This window comes from Trachypithecus francoisi, unplaced genomic scaffold (assembly GCF_009764315.1).
Source record: "Trachypithecus francoisi isolate TF-2019V2 unplaced genomic scaffold, Tfra_2.0 Lachesis_group21, whole genome shotgun sequence".
Classification (NCBI taxonomy): domain Eukaryota; kingdom Metazoa; phylum Chordata; class Mammalia; order Primates; family Cercopithecidae; genus Trachypithecus; species Trachypithecus francoisi.
The window spans coordinates 5,253,728-5,270,064 of NW_022681467.1; positions in this window are offsets into that span (position 1 = coordinate 5,253,728).

The following is a 16,337-nucleotide window of genomic DNA, read 5'->3' on the forward strand; positions in this document are numbered from 1 at the left end:
CCGCCACCTCCATCCTCTCTCCCTTCATTTCCTGAGGACAACACATGCTGACCATCGGGAGCGTAACAAAGATGTCACACTCCAGAGAGAGTCACACCCTTTTTAATTCATCCATTGCTGCAGCTGTTTTAGAAAATGACAGGTGGTGGGTGAGCCACCTCTGTTCTGGGGGCGGGGCTACTGGGTGCCCAGATATGTGGTCAAATATTATTCTGAATGTTTCCGTGAGGGTGTCTTGGAATGTAATTAGTTTTTTTTGTTTTTTTTTTTTGAGCTAGAGTCTCACTCCATTGCCCAGGCTGGAGTGCAGTAGTGCGATGTTGGCTCACCACAACCTCCGCCTCCCAGGTTCAAGTGATTCTCCTGCCTCAGCCTCACAGGTAGCTGGGATTACAGGTGCCTGCTACCATGCCTGGCTAATTTTTATATTTTTTGTAGAGATGGCCAGGCTGGTCTTGAACTCCTGACCTCAAATGATCTGCCTGGGATGCAATTAATATTTAAAATGAAGACAGTTTAACAGATTCCCTTCCCTAATGTGGGTGAGCCTCATCCAATCAGTTGAAGGCCTGAATAGAACAAAATGCTGTCCTTCCCTCAGTAAGAGAGAATGTTTCCTGTATCATGGCCTTCCTTCAGGAACATGGCTTTTTTTCCAGCCTTTGGACTCAAACTGAAATATCAGTTCTTCCTGGGTCTTGAGTCTGCCATCCTTAGGATTGGAACTGTACCATCAGCTATCAGTCCCAGGCCTGTGGACTTGGATAGTAAGTAAACATTGGGCTCTCCTGGTCTCCAGCTTGGAGACCAAATCTCCACCCAAATCTCCACTCTGCAGATCTTGGGACTTGCTGATATCCATAATCATCTGTGTTTGTAAATCAGGTAATAAATCTTTTTTTTTTTTTTTTTTTTTGAGACGGAGTCTTGCTCTGTCTCCCGGGCTGGAGTGCAGTGGCCGTTTTACGCCATTCTCCTGCCTCAGCCTCCCGAGTAGCTGGGACTACAGGCGCCCGCCACCTCGCCGGCTAGTTTTTTTTTTGTATTTTTTTAGTAGAGACGGGGTTTCACCATGTTAGCCAGGATGGTCTTGATCTCCTGACCTCGTGATCCGCCCGTCTCGGCCTCCCAAAGTGCTGGGATTACAGGCTTGAGCCACCGCAATAAATCTTGTGTGTGTATATGTGTACACATATATATTCATTACACACATGCACATATATAAATCCTATTGGTTCTGTTTCTGTGGAGGACCCTGACTAATAAAACCAGCACAGAAAATAGGCATTGAGTTCTTCCAGTGTTTTCCTTTGGTTGTCAAGTATTCATTTATTTGTTCATTTATCGATTCACTCAACCATAATTATTTAGTAGTATTATCTGACAGACACTGTGCTTGGTGCTGGATATATAGCAGTTAACAAGGCAGAGTCTCTGCCTTCACAGAATTTGGAGTTTATCTATACCAATTAAAAATTGCCGTGTATGCTACATAGCTCCCAACTACAACACTTCTGGGGTGCACAAGAATAAGCATCCATTCAGCTCATCTGTTTGTGGGTTAGCTGGGGGTGGGCTGATCTTGGCTGAGTGGCTCCACTGGTCTTAGCTGGGTTGGATCACATACTTATCTGGGAGTGGGTTTAAACTGTCTTGGCTGGCAACTTGTATTAGTTAGCTTGAGCAACCATAACAAAATACCATAGACTGGATGGCTTACACAACAGGAATTTATTTCTCACAGTTCTGGAGGTTGGGAAGTACAAGATCAAGGTGTCAGCTGATTTAGTTCCCCATGAAGGCTTTCTATTCCTGGCTTGGAGATGGCCCCCTTCTTGCTGTGTCCTCATGCAGAGGAGAGAAAGATAAAACTCTGGTCTCATTCTCTTTTTATAAGGACACGAATCTCATCGTGGGGTCCCTGCCATCATCACATCATTTAAATCTAATTACCTCCAAAGGCTCCATCTCCAAATACCATCACACTGGGGGTTAGGACTTCGATGTATAAATTTTGGCAGTGCACAACTCAGTCAATAGCATAGCTCTACTTCCTGATTTGGATCTGGGTGGGCTTGGTTCCTCTTCATCTTGGATCCGCTTTCTCTGTGTCCGTCTGGAACTCAGACTGAAGGGGAAGCAGCCACTCTGGGGAGTGCTTCCATGATGGCCAAGGTTCACGCCCAATCATCAAGGCTTTCCCAGCTGTCAATCATGTAGCCCCTGCTCACAGTCCATTTGCCGAACCAGTCACATGACTGAACCTGATGTGAAGAGGGTGGGAAATGTCCTGTGCTGCTCTAGTGGGAGGAGCTGCAAAGTCACGTGGCAAAGGGAAAGGTGAAGAGTCAGGGCCATCTGTGGAGCCTATCACACCTGTGCTACTGGTGTTATTTCTCAGAGGGCCCTCAAGGCTCAGGCTGAAACTTCTACCACAAGAGGTGGAGCACTAGCAAGTGACTGGTTTGGGAGGTGGAGATAGTTGGTGTCAAAGTCATGGGCCTACTGGTGATAATGGCCTCAGGGGAGTCAGGAGGGAGCCTGCTGGAACATGGTGGTGGTGGATGGAAGAATGGATGAGCCTCAAGTCAGGGGAAAGGCTGAACTCCCCTAACAACGTGGGAAATTTGAGATGTCATTGTATATGTGTGTCTGCACACATGCCTGTGTTTGGGGTCTGTGCCTGAGTGAGGGGGGCAGATTGAGAGGGACATCCCATAATACCTAGTTTGGAAAATAATTTATGGAGAAGGAAAATGATAACAATAAGTCAGTTTCTTTCCACCATGGCTGTGTATCAGAATGTTAAAATATATGTATACCTGGCTGTGTCCTGCCTATAAGGCTTCTGATTCAGCAGTGCAGGGAGAGTTCTTTAATTGTATATAGTCAGGTTAAAAATATTTATATGTAGTCATGCACTTCATAACAACGTTTAGGTGAATGACAGATTGAATATACAACAGTGGTCCCATAAAATTATAATGAAGCTACCCTATACAGGTGTACCATTTTTTTTCATCTTTTATACCAGGCTCTTTTACTGTACCTTTTCTATGTTTAGATTATATTAGAAACATAAATGCTTACCATTGTGTTATGGTTGCCTACAGTATTCAGTACAATAACATGTTGTACAGGTATGTACCCTTAGAGCAATAGGCTATGCCATATAGCCCAGGTGAGTAGTAGGCTATGCCATCCAGGTTTGTGTAAGTACACTCTATGATGTTTGCACAATGGCAAAATTGCCCAGTGACACGTTTCTCAGAGTATATCCCCATCATTAAGCAAGCTACAAATGTCCTATGTTCTAAAACCATTTTTTTTATTATACTTTAAGTTCTAGGGTACATGTGCACAATGTGCAGGTTTGTTACGTAGGTATACATGTGCTGTATTGGTTGGCTGCACCCATCAACTCGTCATTTACATTAGGTATTTCTTCTAATGCTCTCCCTTTCCCAGCCCCTCACCCCCCAACAGGTCCCAGTGTGTAATGTTCCCCTCCCTGTGTCCATGTGTTCTCATTGTTCAACTCCCACCTATGAGTGAGAACATGCGGTGTTTGGTTTTCTGTCCTTGTGATAGTTTGCTGAGAATGATGGTTTTCAGCCTCATCCATGTCCCTGCAGAGGACATGAACTCATCCTTTTTTATGGCTGCATAGTATTCCATGGTGTATATGTGCCACATTTTCTTTATCCAGTCTGTTATTGATGGACATTTGGGTTGGTTCCAAGTCTCTAAAACCATTTTTATGCATCTATTTGGGAAGGCTAAAAGTTAGAAACCAACAAGTGACATTTATACTATTGTGATTATTTGAGTATTCAGCATTCACCAAAGTGTGAAATATAGGATAGTCTATTTCTTTGTCTACATTATCAGTGCTTCTCAAAGGAGACTCTTCTTTGCTTCAAGGTAAAGCTGTAGGCTGGTGGGGGTAGGGGAAACACTGGTTTCCATACAGAACTTAAGCCAGTTGTTCTCACGCTGGCTGCACATTAGAATCACCTGGGGAGCTTTTAAAACTCCCAACACCCAGATTGTACCTGAGACCAATTAAATCGGAATCTGTAAGGTAGTATGCAGGCACTGTTGCCATTCAAAGCTCTCCACACATTCCCCTGTGCAATCAGGGTTGAAAACTACAGCTTTACTCCTCCAGTGCTCAGCTTACTTCTTGTCCCTGCCCCTGCTGGGCCTGCAGGGTTCTGCCAGGCAAGTGGGTCCCCTCCACCTCAGCGCCACCTGCAAAGTTCTTGCCTGCAGTTCCCCTAAGCCCCTTCTACCTTTTACTGTCTTCCCCAAATGTGTTGAACTCTCACTCACTGCTAAGGCTTCCTTCACGCCATTTGCTTTGTTGTTACTGGGTTTTATTTTTAAAAACCCATTATCACAATTTTAACAGGACCTCAAAAGGGTATAGAGACACAAAGTGTGTGCTCAATGTACCATCTTGAGCTGCAAAAGTTTAGGTTATTTAAAAATGCTTTTAATAGGCTTAAAAAAAAAGTTACCTGCCTGATAGTGACTCACAGCCATGAGCTCACTTGTGTGCATTAGCAAATGGTGGATATACCAGATTTCTTGAGAGCTGTTGATGGTGTGTGATGACATCCTCTGGCTGGATAATGTGGCTGTTTAACCATAGCACACTGTAGTAAGAGAAATACTGATCTTGGACTTACAGAATTGTGGGTTCTAATTCAGTTTTGGGTAAATTATCATCTAAGTTTTCCAGGGCTCAGTTTCATTATGTAGAAGATGGGGAGAATGACTCTTGCCTTACAGAGTCGTCGTGAGAATGTAATTATAGCTCCCAGAGGAAGCTGCTGGTGCAGTGCCTGGCACAGGACCTTTTCCTTCCTACTTCAAAGCTGCCTTGGGATGGTGTGAGTAAACTTGAACTTTCTGCCTAAATCAAATGTCTCCCTATTTTATTTTGTGGTCATGTCGGTGTGCCAATGCAGGAAACTGTCTGCATTTTCAAAGGAAAAAATGCAAATATAGAAGGAAATGGTTATGTCTTCATGGGCAGGGCCCAAATGTTCCTCTCCTGTTCTGAGATATGCAGGGCCGTGCGCTAATTGTGATAGCAATGTGATTTCTGTCCCTTTCAGGCGAACCTTGGTCATCTCCGGCATATGCTGCTCCTTCTATTGTTTGGTTTTCCAGTGATTCCTGACATATTCTCTCGCCCTTTCCACATCATTATAAAGAAAATTTCCAAAGCAATCTTGAGAGTATTTCTAACCAATATCCGTAATTTTGTTTCTTTTTCTTTTTCTTTTTCTTTTTTTTTTTTTTTTTTTGAGATGGAGTTTTGCTCTTTCGCCCAGGCTGGAGTGAAGTGGTATGATCTTGGCTCACTGCAACCTCTGATTCCCAGGTTCAAGCGATTCTCCTGCCTCAGCCTCCCGAGTAGCTGGGATTATAGGTACCTGCCACCATGCCCAACTAATTTTTGTATTTTTGGTAGAGATGGGGTTTCGCCATGTTGACCAGGCTGGTCTTGAACTCCTGACCTCAGGTGATCCACCTGCCTTGGCCTCCCAAAGTGCTGGGATTACAGGCGTGAGCCACTGTGCCCGGCCCTTTATCTGTAATTTCATGAGGACCCAGCTGTCTCTCTTGGTAATACACTGATAAGAGCACAGCTTTGCCAGAGAAATAATACGGACAGACTGCAACCTTAGCAAGCTGACATCTTGTATATTCTTCTAGCCAGGGCTGTGTAGACAGGAACAGAGGTGCAGTGATGCAGGAGTTGGGGCATACCCAGACAGCCCAAACTCCAGTTCTTTTGTCTTAGTCATAGTCCTTCCTGTTTTTGCTACTCAATAGCACTGAGTAGTGTTTAAGTCCAAAGCCTTTGGAGAAGCAGATGTTGGTTTGAATCCTGGTACGAGCTGTGGGCATCTGAGCCTTGTCTGCAGCCTGGATGTGGCAATCCTTATTCCACAAGGGTGAATGAGGATCACAGCACAGGGCTTGGCACATAGTGCTAGATAGTGCCCAGCGTCACTGTGCTACTGAATGGTGCCAGAGAAGAAATGCAGTGGGAAGCTGGATGCGGTGGCTCAGGCCTGTAATCCCAGCACTTTGGGAGGTCGAGGCAGGAGGATTCCTTGAGCTCAGCCTGGGCAACATGATGAAACCCTGTTTCTACAAAAAAAAAAAAAAAAAAAAAGTAAAAAATTAGCCAGATGTAGTGGTGTGTGCCTATAGTCTCAGCTATTCAGGAGGCTGAAGTGGGAGGATCTCTTGAGCCTGGGAGATTGAGGCTGCAGTGAGTCGTGATCACGCCACTGCACACCAGCCTGGGTGACAGAGCAAGACCCTGTCTCAAAAAAAAAAAAAAAACAAGAAAGAAAAAAGAAAAAGTAGAGGGAAACAGGAATCAGATAATTTTCCTATGTAAGCACTGCTGAAGAAACAGTTAAGGAAGAAGAGGAGACTTCACAGCTAACGTAAGGTGTGGGGATTACCTCTTGGTCTTAGAAGCTGGTATAACTTCTGTTTAAGAAAATGGGAGTTCAAGTCTTGTGTCTAATTAAAGACACTGTGGACTTTCTTATGCACAGCTCCATTTTGTCCCCATGGACATCCCCATGGAGCCAGGATGGCAGGAATCACCGGCATTGGCCCCTGATTTTGGCAGCATCAATGACAGCTGATCTTGCCCTGGAAAAATGAAGAGCAGCCTGAGGACTGGAATGCTCATGTCTTGATCAAGTGCAATGCACAGAACGTTAACCTGACACATTTGATGACATAGGTCATCATCTTGGGGCTGGGGGTAAATTAAGCCCCTGGATAAGTCAGGGAAGTGACATTCTGTTTTCTTTCTGAGTGATATGAGAGGTGGCTCTGTATGGATCAAAAAAAAGAGTAGAGAGAAGTGAGTGTGATGCATCAGCCTCTCGTGTCTTGGAGGGCTTGGATCATAACCTGAGGGGGGCCTCAGCTTTGTCCTTTCTTCCAGGAGCACCAATGACCAGGTGTTTCTGGAGCTCAGGCTCAAAAGTTCACCTCCTCTAGGTGTGGAGAATGCTGAATCCACAGAGTGGATATCGAGCTTCAGACTGGATAGTCAGTGACAGTCATTTGTGCTGGAAGATGGTGCTGCTCACTGAGGAATGAGGAGCAGACAGGGGAGTTGAGACTGAAAGCTAAAGAGCAGCCAACTTATCCACTTAGTGGGAGAAAGAATTTGTTAAGGAGGTCATGGCGGTATATGTGGTAGTCCCTTCCTATTCAGACCAATTTTAAATTTCAGAGAAAGCCTGGTATTGTGAATTATGGAGAGACTTTCACCAGTGTTCACACCTTCCTTCCTTGGATGGCTTAAAATACGACTAATTAAAAATTGATCTTAGTGAACAGATATCCATCTGAGAACAGATAATGGCTTCAGCAAGGCCATTCCCTATCAAGTATGAGTGAGTGCAGCTGGTTTGTTCTCCTAGCGCCTCTCAGGAACTAGCAAGGGGACTGGGGTTTTGTTAGGGCCTACAGTGGCTGCAGGACCTGGAGGTTGTGTGTTGAGGCTGCAGGACACAGCAGGACAGGGCTGGGTGGGTGGAGGCCTGTCTATACCCCAAGCGAATATCAGGAGGTTGAGTGGCTCTCAACATGTGTGTGCGTGCGTGTGTGTGTGTGTGTTGTGTGTGTGTGGTGGTGCTGATGGTGGTGCGGGTATGGAATATGGGATGAACAGGCAAAAGTGAGACCAGGAAGCAGAAGTAAGGGAAGAAAAAAAAAAAGAGAGGCGGTAAGAAAGCCCATTTATTCAACATATTAATCACCCATTGTGTACAAAAGAGCATTCCAGGTCCTGTAGGGCTGTAGTTCTCAAACGTTTTTAAGTAAAAATATCTTTTTTTGGTATGAAAATCCTATTATATGGAGGGCCAATGCATATATAATAATTCATGTTTTACTACTTCTTGACCAAAAAACAACATAATGTCCAAAAGTTAAAGCACCCCTGGTTTAGGCCCACAAGTTAGAAACACTTTATGGGTGGAGAGAAATTAATTAAATGCAAATGTTGTAATAATTGTAATAGGCAATGTTTCTTAAATGTTTTCTATGTTCCAGCCTCCTGCTAATTACTTCATATGGACTGTCTAATGTAACCATCACAATAGCTCCCTGAATCATACCTGAAGCAGGCATCATTTCTACGCCTATTTACAGGCAAGGAAATTGAGGCTCAAAGATAAGTAACTGCCCCAGGTTTTCACAGTGAGGCAGAGACAGCTGGGTGATGGCTAAGGCCCATTTTTTATTTCCTCTTAAGCATCTAGCTAGCATATATTTCCTAATTGTCCTTACAGTTAGATGTGGCCACGTGACAGTTCTGACCAATGGACTGTGTGCAGAAGTGGCTGTGAAAGCCTCCTCCACCGTCCTCTGCATGCCCTCCCCTGATCTGACAGCTGAGTGCAGAGGGCCCAACAAGGAGTCTGAGGCCCAGGGAATGGTGCAGCCATAAGATACAAGGAAACTGGAGTCCTGAATGATCACGTGGAAAGCACCTGCCAACCAGAAACATCCACTTTGGATTTTGTGTGAGCAAGAAATACACTTTTTAAAAATTTAATTAATTTTTATTTCATTAGCTTTTGGGATACAAGTGGCTTTTGGTTACATGAATGAATTCTATAGTGGTGATTTCTGAGATTTTTGTGCACCCGAGCAGTGTACACTGTTCCTAATATGTAGCCTTTTATTCCTCCCCTACTCCAGCCTCCCCACCTCTGAGTCTGCAAAGTCCACTATGTCACTCTGTGTGTCTTTGTGTCCTCATAGCTTAGCTCCCACTTATAAGTGAAAACATACGTATTTGGTTTTCCATTCCTGGGTTACTTCACTTAGTATAACGGCTTCCATCTCCATCTAAGTTGCTGCAAAAGACATTATTTTGTTCCTTTTTATGGCTGAGTAGTATTTCATGGTGTATATAGACACCACATTTTCTTTATGCACTTGTTGGTCGATGGGGACTTAGATTGGTTCCATATTTTTCTAAATATGACTTGTGCTGCTTTAAACATGCATGCACGTGTGTCTTTTTCATATGACTTCTTTTCCTCTGGGTAGATACCCAGTAGTGGGATTGCTGGATCGAATGGTAGATCTACTTTTAGTTATTTAAGAAATCTCCATACTGTTTTCCATAGAGGTTGTACCAATTTACATTCCCACCAGCAGTGTAATATTGTTCCCTTTTCACCACATCCACACCAACATCTATTGGTTTTTGACTTTCTAATTATGGGCATTCTTGTATGAGGACAGTGGTATCTCACTGCAGTTTTAATCTGCATTTGTGATGTTCAGCATTTTTTGATGTTGGCTGTTTGGATATCTTCTTCTGAGAATTGTCTATTCATGCCCTTTGCTCACTTTTTGATGGAATTGTTTTTTTTTTTTTGCTGATTTGTTTGAGTTCCTTGTAGATTCTGAATACTAGTCCTTTGTCAGATGTGTAGTTTGCAAATAAAACTCTGTCGGTTGTCTGTTTACTCTGCTGATTATTTCTTTTACTGAGCAGAAGCTATTAAGTTTAATTAGGTCCCATTTATTTCTTTTTGTTTTTGTTGCACTTGCTTTTGGGGGCTTAGTCATGAATTCTTTGCCTAGGACAATGTCCAGAAGGGTTAAGAAATAAACTTCTATTGTGCTAGGCCGCTGAGATGTGAGGCTTTGTTTGTAATAGCAGCTGGTATTATACACCCTACCTATTTGCGTAGTTTGCAAACAGTGGAGCCAGGATTCACACAGGCAGTCTGTGAGCTGAACTACCATGCCATACTACACATAGACAGTGACAATACAAAAAAAGGAAGTGACAGATGTCTTTCTTAAATCTTCTTATTCCCATTCTTGGCACTTGTAAGAAATGGCCTCATCCCATTATTTTGGTCTTTAAAAGAATGGTCAGTTGTACACATGAGCAGATGCAGGAAAGGGAGAGGATGGCACTGGGAATTTGGAAAGGGAAGTGGGATGCACAAAGGGGACTGAGGTGAATCATGGTCAAGAAAGGAGGTGAAAAGAAGGTATGTGCTGGGGTGAGTTGCAGTTCAGAGTGACACCAGCTGGATCATGGGGCTGGGATAACTCTTTTTTGCTAAATGATTTCCATTCTTTATTGAGATTCCCTGTTTGTTTTCAATTATGGTATTTGAGAAAATCCTTTGAATATATTTGTAATAGCTGCTTTAAAGCCCTCACCTGCTAATTCTAACAGTGCTGTCATCTCTGGGTCTGTTTCTATTGGTTCATTTTTCTTCTGGTTATGGGCCGCATTTCCCTACTTTGCTTGTCTACAATTTTTGGATTGTATGCCCTTGACTTCTGGATTTTGTTGAGCATTGAGTGTAGTTCTGGCAGGCAGTTAATTTCCTTGCCAATGAGTTTGATCCTTTGGAAGCTTGTTTTTTAAACTTTGTTAGGGTGGGTCTAGAGTAGTCTTTACTTTAGACCTCTAGTTGAGTCCTACTCCCAAGGTGTGGCTTTTTGGGAGTCTTGACTCAATGCCTGGGACATTCAGTGATGTCTCTCCACTCTGGCTGTTAGAACTCCAGCGTCTCTCCATCCTCTGTAAACTCCAGAATCCCCATCCAGCACATAGCTCCCCAGGGATTGTTCTCATGAATTTTTTCTTTGCACAGGTGCAATTTAGTCTTGAGCCAAAGGTTTAAGAGGATCTTTATGCAGATTCTGGAGCTCTTTTTCTGCACAACTGCATCCTTTTCAGTCTCCTGACCTCATACTCCAGCCATGTCAACAGATCCAAACTCTGATGTTTGACTCCTCCTCTCAATGCAGCCACCGTGGTCTGTTGGGTCTCCATCTCTCTGTACGGTGGTCTGGACAGTGTCTCCAGGTAGACAGCAGGGCCATCATGGGTCTCGCCTTGTGTGTGTCTCTTCCCTCAGGGCCACAGTCTTGTGTTGCCTTCCAATGTCTAAAAATAGTTTTGCTATTGGCCTACAGTGGAAGAGTTAGTCTGGAACTTGGCATGCTGTCATGGCAGGAAGCAGAAATTATCTTCCAGTTGTTCTGATGTTCTTGGATTTGGAAAGAGTCAGTTGCCTCTTCTACCCTCTTCATACCTACTCAATATCCATTTGCAAGCAGGCTGGAGGGTACTTCAATGGGGGTCTTGAGGGAGATGCCCTGTATGCTGTGGATGGGATCAGGATCTCAGAGGGGCAATGAGTGTATATATCAAGTGGTTATGCCCTGTTGGCTGGAGTTTCTTGCTCAAGCCCCTTCACTTGGCAGGATGCAGGCAGCCTTTTTATTTTCCCGTTTTAAAATAGGGGAGTAGGAAAGAGCTAGGAGGAGTAGAAGGTCCAGACCAGGAGATCTGAGGACCATACCCGGTCCCATCACTTGTACACTGTGGGATACTGGACCAGTCATTTAGACTGTCTTGACTTTCATTTTCTCATCTGTGAAGTAGGAGAAATGGTCATAGTGCCATACAACATCAGTGTATGGTTGCCATACAACCAGGAAGACTCATAGACACGAAGTTTTTTCTCTCAAGGAATCCAGGTGCAGTGTGTAGTGTGTGGCTTGTCCAGGGCCCCAGGATCCCTTTAGAGAAATCCCAGATTGTAGAAAGAAGCAACCAGGAGAAAGAATAAGGGAGAAATTTCCTCTCCCATCAGCCCCCTTCAGGCCTCATTTGTCCATTTGTCCCTCAGGCCATAGTGAAGTCACATGTGTCTCCTTAGGTGTGTGTGTAGTGGTGGTTTTTGGCCCTGGAAATAAGCAAGCAGCGCTGATGCCTGCGATTGCCTTGAGAGGCTTTCTGAGGCCTGCCTGGCCTGTGTCTGAATGCCAGGGCTGCTGGTCCCCAGGGCTCAGGCTGGGTGGCTTTGGGGACATGCAGGAGAGGCAAGCCCTTCTTTCTGTGAGGTTCTGACTTCTCTCCCACCCACCCACCCTACCCCACAGGCTGCTGCAGAAAGTCAGGTATACAACTGTCTGAGAGACCGGGTTTGGTAATCTCCTGGCCTCTGAGGCTGAACAATGGGGACCACCAGGGAGGGGAGCCAGTGTGGCCTCCAAGGCTGACCCCAAGGCTTTATCAGCAGGATAAGGCCATATGTCCTTGTTAATCCAACATTTGGGTCACAGGGTGAAGAAGTGTATAGAGCCTGGCTAATGCCATGGCTTAACTCCCCTCCCAAATTATAATTCTCAGTGGCAGGGGAAATTTAGTTATTAAGAGATGGTAGCGGGGAAGGCAGAAAACAAAGCAGGTTTTGGAAAACAAACACATTTAATTTGCACATAGTGTTCTTGAGAGCATAATGGTTAATTTTAACATCACCTTCCCTTGCCCCAAGATTAAACAAGAAAGAGGGTGTGGAGTAAGAGAGGACAGATTCTTTATGGAATTTTAGACTGTGATGTGGGATTTTGTGGTTTTCTCATTAACCTTTCTGAACCCAGGTTATATCCACACCCCACTCCCAGCTGCATTTTTTTGGTTGTTGTTTCAAAAGTGAAATTTGTATCCAACTTAACATAAGTGAACACCTTTCCCAGTGTTCACAACGCAGCCCCGGAGCAACTAGCTGGCACTCTTGGCTGGCCAAAAAATAAACAAACAAATAAAATCTGCCTTTGCAAATTAAAAAGATAATCAGGACATGGAGAGAACAAATAATTGAGTGGGGATTTTCAGATCTTGTTATTTTAGTTATGAAATCACTCTCCTAAAGTTCACTGATACATTTTCAAGTTCATTCTCCACAGAGTGGAAGTTCTACATTCCAGAGGAAAAAAAAAGCCCTTTCCTCCCCGCTTGATTTAATAGACAAAGGTGAACTGGCCAGAAACCAGTTGTTGTCCCCCACACTGCCACCCCTACAAAGCCTGAGCTCTGTGAAATGTTCTGATTCATGCTATGCATGCGCCGGCAAATGGCAGGAGGGGAGGATGGGGGCTTCAAGATGTGTGGGTGGCCCAGGGCCCCGGCCAGAGGCATCTGAGTGTAAACAGATGCATGGTTTGCTGTGCCTTCCCTGAAGACACAAGAAGACAAGCTTTGAGTTACTTGTTAGGCAGGTAGAAAACCTAGGATTTCTACTTAATTATAACCAACATCCTTCCATTTTGGGAAAGATTCACCTTTGCTAAATTAGAGACTTGATTTGCAAAGTAGCCAGCAAGGGAATGAACAGGGACTGATGATTCTGCCATCCAAGCCTCCACCAGCACGAGAGATGGCTCTGGAATGGCAGCATCTCAGTCACTTTTTTTTTTTTTTTTTTTGAGACAGTCTTGCTCTGTTGCCCATGCTGGAGTGCAGTGGCAAGATCTCGGCTCACTGCAACCTCTGCCTCTCGTGTTCAAGCGATTCTCCTGCCTCAGCCTCCCAAGTAGCTGGGATTACAGGCACCTGCCACCACGCCTGGCTTATTTTGCATATTTTTTTAGTAGAGATGGGGTTTCGTCATGTTGGCCAGGCTGGTCTCAAATTCCTGACCTCAAGTGATCCATCTGCCTCAGCCTCCCAAAGTGTTGGCATTACGGGTGTGAACCACCACTCCTGGCCAGGATCTCAGTCATTTTGAAAGGCTGTTCCATTTTCTGCTTGACTGTCCACCAAACGCATTAGAATAAATTGCACAGTATGTACTACATTGCTATAAATTTCCCAACTGTTTCAAAATAGTTTCTTCCTGAGCCCTTTTTTCCTGGGCCAGTTGGGTGGAGCAACCCCAGGAAACAAATGTGGTGGCAGAAGCGAGTGTAGCCTTCAGGCTCCCAGGTCCCCGCTGGCACACGTTGGTACAGTACTTTCCCAAGCTCTGCCTGTAACTGGTAAAGGGAAAAGTATTCAAAGACTGAGAGTGACACTGCGACACTGAATTCCAGAGAAGCGGGTGGACATCTAGAAAAGACATCTTGGCCAAAGCTAAAATTTGCCCAGTGAAAGGGGAAGAGGGATAGCAGTGGCACTTTGAAAACATGTACCTCTGAGTGCATGATGAATGTGAGTTCTTCTGTGTCCAGAATTAGTGGCTTGGGATCCTTATCAAACAGTTCTGAGCCATCAGAAAGCTCATATACTAGTGTGAAAATACTGACACTAAAAGAATCGTGATGAAGCAGCTGTAGAGCTAAGCAAATGTGCCAATCACTTCATGAACTAGAATGAGGTGACCAGGGAGGGAGATTTAACTGGGAGAAGACTAGGTTGGGGTACAGCTCGGGGCCTGTCTCTGAGGAAGAACGCACCCACCCTATGACAGCATGATTGGAAAGGCGACAGCAATAAATAAAGGTTACCTTCAATTTGTCATTAACTTGTTTGCTTTCCTGAGGGTGTACTATGAGGCCTTAGGTACCATGAAATTCCAAGATCAAAAACAGGGCCTCTCTCCGGGTGCAGTGGCTCATGCTTGTAATTCCAGTGCTTTGGGAGGCTGAAGAGGGAGGATCGCTTGAGCCCAGGAGTTTGAGGCTACCGTGAATCACGACCAGGTCACTACACTCCAGCCTGGGTGACAGCAAGACCCTGTCATTTTTTTTTCCATTTAAACATTTTTTTTTTTTTTTTGATACAGGGTCTCGCTCTGTTGCCCAGGTTGGAGGGCAGTGGCGTAATCTCCATTCACTGCAAACTCCGCCGCCCGGGTTCACGCCATTCTCCTGCCTCAGGCTCCCGAGTAGCTGGGACTACAGGCGTCTGCCACCATGCCCAGCTAATTTTTTTTTTTTCTTTTTCCTTTTTTTTTTTTTTTTATTATACTTTAAGTTCTAGGGTACATGTGCATGACGTTTATATCATGTATAACTCCCCAATGCAATCCCTCCCTCCTCCCCCCTCCCCATGATAGGCCCCAGTGTGTGATGTTCCCCTTCCCGAGTCCAAGTGATCTCATTGTTCAGTTCCCACCTATGAGTGAGAACATGCGGTGTTTGGTTTTCTCTTCTTGTGATAGTTTGCTAAGAATGATGGTTTCCAGCTGCATCCATGTCCCTACAAAGGACGCAAACTCATCCTTTTTTATGGCTCCATAGTATTCCATGATGTATATGTGCCACATTTTCTTTTTTTTTTTTTTTTTTTTTTTTTTTTTTTTTTTTTTTTTTGAGACGGAGTCTCGCTCTGTCGCCCAGGCTGGAGTGCAGTGGCCGGATCTCAGCTCACTGCAAGCTCCGCCTCCCGGGTTTACGCCATTCTCCTGCCTCAGCCTCCCGAGTAGCTGGGACTACAGGCGCCCACCACCTCGCCCGGCTAGTTTTTTGTAATTTTTTGTAGAGACGGGGTTTCACCGTGTTAGCCAGGATGGTCTCGATCTCCTGACCTCGTGATCCGCCCGTCTCGGCCTCCCAAAGTGCTGGGATTACAGGCTTGAGCCACCGCGCCCGGCCATGTGCCACATTTTCTTAATCCAGTCTGTCACAGATGGACATTTGGGTTGATTCCAAGTCTTTGCTATTGTGAATAGTGCCGCAATAACATACGTGTGCATGTGTCTTTGTAGTAGAGTAATTTATAATCCTTTGGGTATATACCCAGTAGTGGGATGGCTGGGTCATATGGTACATCTAGTTCTAGATCCTTGAGGAATCGCCATACTGTTTTCCATAATGGTTGAACTAGTTTACAATCCCACCAACAGTGTAAAAGTGTTCCTATTTCTCCACATCCTCTCCAACACCTGTTGTTTCCTGACTTCTTAATGATTGCCATTCTAACTGGTGTGAGGTGGTATCTCATTGTGGTTTTGATTTGCATTTCTCTGATGGCCAGTGATGATGAGCATTTTTTCATGTGTCTGTTGGCGGTATGGATGTCTTCTTTTGAGAAATGTCTGTTCATATCCTTTCCCCACTTTTTGATGGGGTTGTTTGTTTTTTTCTTGTATATTGTTTGAGTTCTTTGTAGATTCTGGATATTAGCCCTTTGTCAGATGAGTAGGTTGCAAAAATTTTCTCCATTCTGTAGGTTGCCTGTTCACTCTGATGGTAGTTTCTTTAGCTGTGCAAAAGCTCTTTAGTTTAATTAGATCCCATGTGTCAATTTTGCTTTTGCTGCCGTTGCTTTTGGTGTTTTAGACATGAAGTCCTTGCCCATGCCTATGTCCTGAATGGTACTACCTAGATTTTCTTCTAGGGTTTTTATGGTATTAGGTCTAACATTCAAGTCTCTAATCCATCTTGAATTAATTTTCGTATAAGGGGTAAGGAAAGGATCCAGTTTCAGCTTTCTACTTATGGCTAGCCAATTTTCCCAGCACCATTTATTAAATAGGGAATCCTTTCCCCATTTCTTGTTTCTCTCA